This window comes from Sorex araneus, chromosome 5 (genome assembly GCF_027595985.1).
Source record: "Sorex araneus isolate mSorAra2 chromosome 5, mSorAra2.pri, whole genome shotgun sequence".
Taxonomy (NCBI): Eukaryota; Metazoa; Chordata; class Mammalia; order Eulipotyphla; family Soricidae; genus Sorex; species Sorex araneus.
The window spans coordinates 74,396,352-74,408,027 of NC_073306.1; positions in this window are offsets into that span (position 1 = coordinate 74,396,352).

The following is an 11,676-nucleotide window of genomic DNA, read 5'->3' on the forward strand; positions in this document are numbered from 1 at the left end:
TATGTTCCTTATTAATAAGATTGGAGATTACAGGATATATTCTGGGATTAGGATCTATAATCTTAGTAGTAGTTTCAACATCTATAATACTACTTGGCATGTCCAATATAATGAATGGCTGCTATCTACTGCTGAATAGCATTTCTACTAGTTTACCTTGTTTCCTCTGTGCTCACACTTCTAATTTCATGCTGAAAAGTATCCCATGTTAATGCATAATGCATTAAAGTGATGAGGTTGTATTAATGAATGCAAATATCAATGTGGCCCATGGAATTTCGGGGATCTTTTGACAAGAATTGAGGAGACTTTGTTTTTCTGAGAACATAGAATATCTTCTCCCTCCAATTTTTAGCCTCTAATTGTACCTGATTTTAGATATTATATGCGAGATAGAGACGTTCTTTAATATTAGTCTTACAAAACTGCAGTACAATTATCATTGATACAATATTGTTTCATAATCTATAGATCTTACTCAAATGTAATAATAACCCCTCATATATCCTTTATCTGATTCAGAATTTAATCCAGAATGCTGCTGTCTACTTAATAAAAAGTTAATTAGTGAAGACCCTCTAATATATCCTTTATCTGATCCAGAATTTATTCCAGAATGCTGCAGTCTTCTTAATAAAAAGTTAATTAGTGAAGAGGTTTAGCTGTCACAGCTACTCCCATTTATGAAATTTTCTCTTGAGTTTTTTAAGACTTTGACACATTTGAAGACCCCAGGTCAGTTATTTTATAGAAAGTCCCTGACCCTGGATTGATTGGGGTAGACTCATGTTTAAATTCCAATTAGATACTCTCAATTTAAATAGTTCTTACACATGGCTGTGTCCTCCTCAGGGCATTACATTGAGTACACATCTGCAAATATATTTTATTAGCAGCAATGCCAACTCTCATCACTTAGTCATGTGCAATAAGTGCCAACTTGCCACTGTAAATCCCCTGCCTCCTCTGTTTTTTGTACCAAATGCCCAACAACTAGAATCCTAGAAATCTAGAAAGCATTCCCAAATAATTAAAGCTACAGTTTTTCTGGGTTTGACTTCTAGTAATTAAAGAAAGACAGGCATTGGGTTTGGTGGGAAAAGTTAGAGAGAATTAAGCAGATCTTAAAGATCTATCTCCACTTCCCCTACCATTAAAGATTAGAGTTTTTTTTTTAATTTATCATGTTGAGTCTGAATCAGTGAGTGCTATATGAAATGGCATTATTATTGAAGTGTGTTGAGTACAGAAAGATTCAGGAGCCATGAAGAGAGCTCAAAGGGCTGAAAATATGGCTGGCTGCACACAAACCCTTTGATCCCTAGCACCACTGGGTGAATACCTGGTGTCCATAAAGTACCACTGGGAAGATCCCAAAGTGAAAAAGAAAGAGGAGTTGCTAGAGTTAATGGTAAATGCTGGAAGGTACACATACTTTCAAATAGAGTAAGTACATTTGGGGGAGACAGGCCAATGAAAAAGAGACAATGCAGCGTTTAAATGTTAATAACATTGGGAGATGTTAGAGATTGACTCAGATTACATTATTTAAGATTAATTAGTCAGATAAATCTGCCTTAGGTGCTCATAAAAAGTGAAGTAGTGGGGCTGGAGCGATAGCACAGCATGTAGGGCGTTTGCCTTACACGTGGAAGACCCAGGTTTGATTCCCAGAATTCCATATGGTTCCCCAAGCACTGCCAGGAGTGCTTCCTGAGTGCAGAGCCAGGAGTCAGCCCTGAGCATCGCTGGGTGTAACCCAAAAAAAGCCAAAAAAAAAAAAAGAAAGAAAAAAAGTAAGTGGAATTACATAAATGAAGAGAAGAGAAGTGGGCATGGAGAAAAGGAGACTAACAACACATAGGAAAAACAGGAAGTTAAGTCCTACTTTTGATTTCTGTTTAGAGGGAAAGGATTAGATCCATCAGCATCAGAGATTTGTGCATTGGAAGAATAAGAGAAACTTTTCAGTTCCTGAATACCTTGCTAAGTGATCACAGCCATTCAACAAACGTTTATAGTGTTATTGACAATGTACCAAAGGCTCTTCCATGTTCTGAGGTACATGAGTGAACAAAAATCTTCCCTTCATGGACTTTCTGTTCTTTGATTTAAAGTTCATTTCAAACCAATTACGTAGCTGTGTTCCAGATCCCAGTTTTGGTAATATTAATGTCGGATACCAAAACAAAATAATTCGGGAAATAACTTAAGTGTATCACTTGTATCACTTGTAGTCCCGTTGATCTTCGATTTGCTTGAGCGGGCGCCCGTAATGTCGCCATTGGTCCCTGTCGCGAGCTAGTGTAGCCCAATGATACCTGCTCGCTCCAGGAACAGAAAGAGCCTCAAATCGTTCATTCAGAGATTTGACGAAGAAATCTGACCATCTAGTTGGAGGGCGGCCACGCGGTCTTCTGATGTCCCATGGAATCCAGTCGGTAACAGCCTAGTTCAACGGTCTCTGAATCGCATTATATGACCGGCCCATCTGATTTTTGATGCCTTGGTAAACAAGACAGCATCCCTGATTTTTGACCGTTGACGGAGGTCAGAACTCCGGATTCCTTCTCTCACTTGAGTGAAACATGATATTCCCAGCATAGCTCTTTCGATTCCTCTTTGGGATACCCTAATAGCATTCTCATCCTGTTTGCATAGGGCCCAGGTCTCTGAGGCATATGTTAGTGCAGAAAGAATGGTGGAATCGAAAAGATGTGCCCGGAATTGGAGGTTCTTCATTCTCTTAACCACCTCTTCGACACTCTTTAATGCATTCAACGCTGCTCTCTTCCTCCTGTGCAGTTCTGGCACCAAGTCATTCCTCATGTTGATTTCTCGACCCAGGTACACATAGCTGCTGCATTTGGAGATGTTCATTCCATTGAGAGCAAATGGAGCTTGCTCTCAACTTAAGTGTAGTTACTAAAATATATATTATCTTGGGGACCCTCTGCGCCTAAAGACTTTGATTCCAGAGATGTAACACATTCGGGCATCCAGCGCAGCATCCGATAGCAATGCACTGGGACACCGAACTGGGCTACAACTCTTTGCTGCCGGGGGTGGATTTTTTTTTCCTCCCCACCCTGTCTTCCTGCATGGAAAGCAGCGGGCTGGCGGCACCCATGTGGCAGGCGCCATCTTCTGTGACTCCAAACCCACAGGTATTCGGTTTTTACTGTTGGGGCTCCCAGGAACTCATTCGAAGGGGGCGTAACCGGCACGCCCTCGGCCCAGGTAAATCCAGAGCCGCTGAGCGCGAATCGGACACTCTGCGCCTAAAGACTTTGAATTCAGAGACTTCTTACAGCAATGCACTGGGACTGTGAGCGGGGCTATGTAATTTCTGGCTAAATTTTCCCTGGACTTTATACAGAAATCCAAAACCGCGCAGACGCGGCAGCGTCGGCGCGACTTAACATTTATAATTGTCAGCAATGTGAAACGGTTCCATTTGAACAGGTCTGACTTGGGGGGGAAACTCCAAATAATAACAGTAAGTTTTTGTTGAAATATTGAAGGTTTTTAATGTAGCAGCCACCTCTGGACTGTGAACTAAGCAAAAGCCCCACGCTGGCCTACGCTGCGTGGCGTACACCATACTATGAGGCGCAGGAAGGGGGATGAGGGGGAAAAAGAAAAAAAAAAGGGAAAAGGAAAAAGGAAAAAAAAAAGAGAGAGAGAGAGTTATGTACTTGTAGCAGTGGGGCTACATATCTCTTCATTTCCAGCAATGAAAAACTAATTATCAAATGTAGTAGTTCTGTCTCTCTTGCTTGGAAACTCCAACAACTATTGTGAGTTTTGTATTGAATTATGGAATGTAATCAAGGTAAAGAAAAAATGAAGTGAAATTCATTAGTTATACAGTAGGGGGTAGGGGGTGGGGGCGGGGGGTATACTGGGGTTTCTGGTGGTGGAATATGGGCACTGGTGAAGGGATTGGTGTTTGAATATTGTATAACTGACATATAAACCTGAGAACTATGTAACTTTCCACATGGTGATTTAATAAAAAGTTTTTTAAAAAATAAATAAAATAAAATATATATTATCTTGATGTGTGATAGGAATGATAGAAAAGCTACCCTTTATTTAAAAATGAATCAAAAAGAGCTAGAGCTAGAAGGATAGAAAATGTAGGTGAAATCTGGTGAAATCTAAAATCTGAATGATTTAAGAAAAGAAAAAAAAGATAGAATATTGGCCAATATCGAAGGGAAGATAACTAATTCAGACTGAGACATCCATGTCTTGAAGCTATTGGAAGGACATTCTATTGGAACTTCAAAAATCTGTTAGAGTTGGAAGGCAGTTCAAAAGAGAGAGCAGAGCTATCATTTCAGATCCTTTATTATGTGCATAAAAGTTACTTAAAGCTTGACAGTAGAGTCTATTCTCAGTTTATCACTTTGGTTTTCATTTACTTGTTTTTGAGTCACACCCATCAGTGTTCAGGGATCACTTCAAGAAGTGCTCGGAGTACCATATGTGGTACCAGGGATTGAATGGGGTGAACAATATGCCAGACAAGGGCCTTAAACCCTAGACTATTTCAGGCCCCAACAATGGAATATATATATATATTTTTTTCTTTTTGGGTCACACCCAGAGATGCTCAGGGGTTACTCTGGGCTCTGCACTCAGGAATTGCTCCTGGCAGTGCTTGGGGGACCATATGGGATGCCGGGGATCGAACCCGGGTCGGCCGCATGCAAGGCAAATGCCTCCCCGCTGTGCTATCGCTCTGGCCCATATTTTTCAAAGAAGTGAAAAATGGAAAACAAAGCATCATAGAAATAAACATAAGTTACAGAAATTGGGAGGAAACAATGCAAAATTAAGTGAGATGGGGCAAAAAAAGAACAAAGCATGATTAAATAATAGTACAAATACTCAAAATACTACTGTAATAAATGATTCATGATGATTATTATACATGAATATAATTCTACACATTTTATATTTTATCTTCTTAATCCTACTTGGTGAGTACTACTTGTGATCTTCATTATATAGAGGAGAAAATTAAGGCAAGAAGTGGTTAAATTGCTCAAGGTGATAAAAATGGAAGTCAAGGTTTAAAATTATTCAGACTGACTCTAGATAGAGTTGAAGCTCTCTTCCCCTCCTGTATTCCTTTCTTTTTTCCTTCCTTCCTTCTCTTTTCTTCTGTTCTCTGAAAAAAAGAGATTCAAGACTCAAGTCTCTGAATTAAAATACAACCTTCTATACAGATCTCCGGAGGATATTTGAGGCAGTATATAAGTAAGATGAAATTTCAAATCTATATGGAAAGGAAATTTTTCTTTGCAAATAGTTCTAAAACTAATGATATTGGGAAAGAAAATTACCCTTATTACCTGGTACTTATCAAATTAAAATTTAATAACATTAGGGAGGTTATGAAAGTATTAAACTCTTAAGAATTAAAAGAAAATATGTACAATATGCAGATCCTTAGCAATAGACCGATTACTTGCATTTTAAAATTTATTTATAAATTATTTATTTGGCAGCTATGAATTGAAATTAAATTTTCCGAGTGACAAAATAAAAAAGAAATACATTATCACAATGGAAAGGAGGAGAAAAAACTGGAGTAGTATTCACATGATATGGCAGAAAGTTGCTAATTTTTTTATAAAACATCTTATGTTAAGATGAAGACTTACAGAAAGTTCCAAAGCATGATGGAAAAACTTTCCAAATATATTTTTCTCTCTGTTCTCCAAAGCTAATATTTACTATGGTGGTTTTTATCATATTATCTTTCTCTACTATCTCTACCTAATTGTCTGAGAGTAAATTGCAGATATTATCCCACTTTACTCTGAAATACATCAGTAGGCATTTCTTTAAGAACAAGATTATTTCCTTTCATAGCTACAGCTCAGTGATCAAATTGAAAATTAACATCACTATTACTATTGTTTTGTACTATTTTTCTATGTATGAACCTAGTCCAGTTTTATCAATTGCCTCCCCAATTACAATAAACGTATTTTTCTTGATTAAAAGTCAGGCACACATCATTATCAGTTGTACTCATGCTGCTTCAGTCTAGAAGTATTTAGGGGCATCAACTCCTATCCTATCAAGTTATCTGAATTTCCTGCTTTGTGAGGGTATCTCTTGGTATCCCACTAACTCTCAGAAAAACTAGGATATTTGATCATTTCATTGCCTTGATATTTTCAAAAAGTTCAGGTCATTTGAAGGGGCAAAACATCAAGATCTTCAACACACAAATATATCTTTTAAATAAATCAAGGAAGACATGGATGCAAAAATGTAGAAAAATGGGCAAAGAAAACATGGATTTCCATGAAATTAAATTGGTCCAAGATACATTCAAATCATTTACCCAACTCAATTAGAGAAACACAAGTTAAAACAATAAGCTCCCATTTTAATTTTGTTATTAAGCTTATTTTGTAGTGCTAGGATGAAACCTAGAACACATGGGAAGCATGTGCTCTGCCACTGAGTCACATCCCTGTGTCTCAGCGTCCACCTCCCTTTTGTGAAGTGAATAAAGATATGAAAGAAAATCTAAAATCCAAAGTATATTAAAGAAAGTCTAAAATCCAAAGTTTAAATTCAAAATCTAATTCAAAGCTGATGGTATTCTTTCGCCAGCTGAAAAGGTATTATAATGAAGGATAATAGTATTCTAGTTGTGCTGAGGACACTTGCCAATACAGATTAATAGTCTTAGAAATGCTGTTTCTGAGCAGTAATTTTTCATCTTAGAAAAATTAAATGAAAGTAGTCATTAGCTTTTCCCATAAAGACACATGTCTAGGATAATCATCATAGTATTATTCTATTTCTAAATAAATTATGGCACAGCCTTACAATGTAAAATTCACTGAATCACTGTCATCCCATTGCTCATCAGTTTGCTCAAGTGGGAACCAGTAACATCTCCATTGTGAGACTTGTTGTTACTGTTTTTGGCATATTGAATACACCACAGGTAGCTTGCCAGGCTCTGCCATGTGGGTGAGATGCTCTCGGTAGCTTGCCAGGCTCTCTGAGAGGAGCGGAGGAATCAAACCTGGGTCACCTGCATGCAAGGCGAACACCCTACCCACTGCGCTATTGCTCCAGACCAATGTAAAATTATGCAGAACATTTTAAAAATTAATTTGAAGTATATTTAGTAAGATAATTAGGGAACCCTATGGTATTGGAATCAAACCTGGATCCAGCACATGCCTAACATATTATTATCTCCCAGTACCTTCTTAACATATTGCAAGTGGCTGGTAGATGCAGAATAATATAAGTATCTCTATATATAAGAGTTTAAGGCATATGCCTTGAATATAACAGACTCTGCATGGATCCCCTGAGCCACGTGATTCCCTGGACCATCACAAGAGGCTCCCCAAGCACCACTGGGCAGATACTGGAGACCCCACCCTGCTCCCCCAGCACCACCAAAGTCATTGAGACAATCTCTCAAGTGGAAAAAAATAGGATAAGAAATGATATATAATACTATATGTGCAGATGTGTGCATATATATGTATGTTCATATGTAATATATATTATATACAGTGTAACAGTGTATATTATGTATCCTAAAATATCGAGTGGGAAATTATAACAAAATGAGGAACGATACCAAAATGTTACCAGTAACATAAAAAATTACTTCTGAGCTTTGAAATTAGGACTTTATTCTAATTTTCTATTTTAATATTTTACAAGATGAAATTTCAAGCAAGATTTGTTATTACAAAATAAATTATTTTTCAAAATAGTTTATTTTGTAAACTTGCAAAAAACCCAGAAAAGAAGTAATAAAATTTTCAAGATTGAGGGAAATCATTACATTGGGCTCCTGAGGAGTATATGGGTGATTTGTATTCCCTGGCATGGGAGAATAGGCTAGATGAAGAAATAAAATGATGATGAATGGGTTAAAATGAGCTTGTATGATTAGTGAAAGGCAAATCTATAAACTGAAATGAAACGTAGAACAAATAGGTAGTAGGTACACGTTTAATCATGTTCAAAGAAATCTATGGATTTTTAAAATTTATTCACGTATTTATTTGGAGGAACCTTCCAAGCAATGCTCAGAGGACTACGTGGTGTTGGAACTGTGGTCTGCTGGCCACTAGCAAGTTATCTCTCTTAAATCTGTATTATTATTCTGGCCCTAAAGATATAAATTTTAAGTGTAATGTTCTAAGTTTGTCTTCGAACACATCCCTGTAGTTTTACCTCTATAACATGTTAAAGCAAGTTGGGAATCTCTACTTGGAATGGTTTCCCAGGAATGATAAATTTTATATTTTAAATTATTAAATGACAGGTTTATATGCCTCCATCCAGAAATGAGCTTAGTGGTTTTCAAAACATCCCCTGCTTCCAAGACCATTTTACTCACTATATATATATATATATATATATATATATATATATATATATATATATATATTGGTTTTCTCTGTGTTGTGGAATGTAAGGGGAAAGAGTATTGTTTTCTAATAAAAGGATAGGCCAGAGTTCAGGATCCTGTACCACATGCTTGGAATACGGGAATCCTGGTCTCCTGAGCACAGCGACTGGTGGCATCCCTTCAAGATTAAAGGAAAGGACAGGTTAAATAGAAGTGGACTATGTAATTTTATTTGAAATGCAATTTAGGAGACTGTAAATCACAGTAAAAAATAATCGAGATTTTTGAATTTCAAATAGAAAGTAATTACACTGTTCTTTTTCTTGGGGGTCGGGAGGGGAATGGGGGGTGAACACGTAGCTGTGCTCAGGTCTTACTCCCGGCTCTGCATTAAGAGTTCTTGACTGGTGCTGTGGAGACCTTACAGAGTGCCTAAGATCTAACCTGGATCACCCATGCACTAGGCAAGCACACTATCTGCTGTACTCTTTCCAGCCCAAGAAATACACATTTTGTTTCTTTTGGGGTCTTTGGGAATCCCCACTGAAAAACCAGGGAGGGCTTTGGGCCAGGCCTAACTGTGCTCAGGGCTCTCCTTCTGTTGCTCTGGGGACCCATATGTGCTACCCAAAGTATGAAGATCACATGCAAAGCAAGCACGTTACCACCTATACAATCTCTCTGGCCACTACTTAGTAGACTTACATGAATATGCATGTGAGCTATAACAGACTTTGGCAGAAATGCAGTTAATAGGAAGCACTATTCAATAATACCATCACAGGTCAGATAAGAGCTGGGTTAGACAATCATGTGCCTATAGTGGGAGTGCCCCCTCAGACTGAAGATTCTCTATACTTCTCCCACCTTTCTAAAATCCTGTCACTGTCACTGTCATACTGTTCCTCATCAATTTGCTAGAGCGGGCACCAGTAATGTCTTCATTGTGAGACTTCTTGTTACTGTTTTTTGCATATCGAATATTCCAGGGGTAGCTTGCCAGGCTCTGCCATGTGGGTGAGATGCTCTCGGTAGCTTGCCAGGCTCTCTGAGAGGGGCGGAGGAATAGAACCCATGTGGGCTGAGTGCAAGGCGAACGACCTACCCACTGTGCTATCGCTCCAGCCCCTTTAATAGAAAATAATTTTATATCATCTTTTCCTAAAATTTCAACATAAATACTGCCGTCATTCTTTTTCAAAAAAAGGAAAAACAAACTAATGATAAGTGTAATTTTGAAGTACTGAAATGGAAACAGCTTTTCTATATTTACCTATGGAAATATATACTAGCAACAATAGTGGCAATAGCACAGATCATAAAAATGTCCTTTATCTCCATGGAATAGAAGGAAAAGATAATTTGCACCAAGCCAGCCCCTGAAATTACTAATATGGTAACAAGTGCCTTTAAATTATATCATTATGATTGTGGGTTTGGGCATATATTAGAAAGAAGATAGCAGGGCTGGAGTGATAGCACAGCTGGTAGGGCATTTGCCTTGCACGTGGCTGACCTGGGTTTGATTCCCAGCAACCTATATAGTCCCCCGAGCACTACCAGGAGTAATTCGTGAATTCATGAGCCAGGAATATCCCCTGTACATTGCTGAGTTTGACCCAAAAAAGAAAAAAAAAAAAGAAGATAGCTACTTCTGCCAAACACTTAGTACTACCTATATTGTGTTCAGCAGGAGATCAAAAAAAAGTATACATATCTTAGCACATTTGTTGAATTGAGTCAAATTCAAAGTTACTATGATCATGCAAAGATTGCTTAACTGCTAGAAAATAAGCTCAGGTAGTTCTCATTTTTAGGTACCCTGATTGTTTAAAAATAAAGCTGGAGTAAGAAGGTAGAAAAGGAATTGCTATTACCAAGCACTTTTATGTATTAGGAATAATTCCAGATGCTTTAACATATATTACTTAATATTCCCAATTGCATAATGAGCAGAAATATTACTTAATGAGCATTTCATAAATAATTTGAGTCTCTTTATAGGTTAGTTTAGTTTTGTAAAGTCTAGGACCTGGACCCAGGTGAATCAATCAAAGCTCAAGCTCTTCGAAATCCAATGATTCTTAAATTTTACTGTGTGTATAAATCATGAGTTACTTCTTATAATTACAGGTTCTCCTGAGCCTTATGCCTAGAGATTGATTATTTCTAAGGCAGGGCATAGAACTGTTCCCCACCCACCCAACTTCACCCTCAGGTAGGGTTAAGGGGCAATTTAGCTACACCTTATGGTATTCAAGATCTGCTTCTATGAGCTCAGAAGCGCTACTGGAGAACATTAGGAGAACTGTATCATGCCTAGGAATGAGCTGAGACTGGCAGTATGTAAGAACAAAGTTCTTAACCTTTGTACTCTGGACCCTGAAATCTGCATTTAAAATGAGCGTTCTAAGTAATTATGATGCTGATAGACAACTATTAACATGTTAATCCTTTCCTGATTTAGTCACTGAATACAATAATTTCTGCTTGCCTACAAAATCTTTTAATAAGATAGTGGTACTGTCCCACTGTCATTCTGTTGTTCAACGATTAGCTCTGGAAGGCACCAGTAACAGCTCCATTGTAAGAGTTGTTGTTTCTGTTTCTGGCATATTGAATACACCATGGGGAGCTTGCCAGGTTCTGCTGTGCAGGTAGGATACTCTCGGTAGCTTGCAGGCTCTCCAAGAGGGACGGAGGAATTGAACCCGGGTCGGCTGCATGCAAGGCAAATGCCCTACCCACTGTGCTATCGCTCCAGTCCTAACAATATAGTACATACTGATAAGTGTGGCTTAGTTGAAATTTCAAGCTTATCTACTGTTTGAACAATTGACTCATTGAAAATTTCCATGCCTACTATTTACTAGACAAAGTCCTAAGACTTAGAGTTATAAAAATATTGGACAAGCCTACTTTTAAGCATAAATTGTCTGTTAGGAAGAGACTATACCAACAAAAACTAACTAGTATAGATGATGGGGGAAAAAAAATTAAAAACAAATTGTGCGTGACACAAGCAGTTGGGGCACAAAGAAGAAAGTACACAATTTTAGAGACAGTGAGACCATGAAATACTCAGGTTTTAAGAATGTAGTGATATTGTCAAGTATAGAAAAAAATCAAACCAATTTGGATGGAGATTGTTGCTGGGGCAAATACAATGGCATGGAAGTAAGAAATGTCTTTACATGAGATCAGGGATCTGGATCACATATCATCTTTCTAGAATTTAAATTTTGTTTAATTTT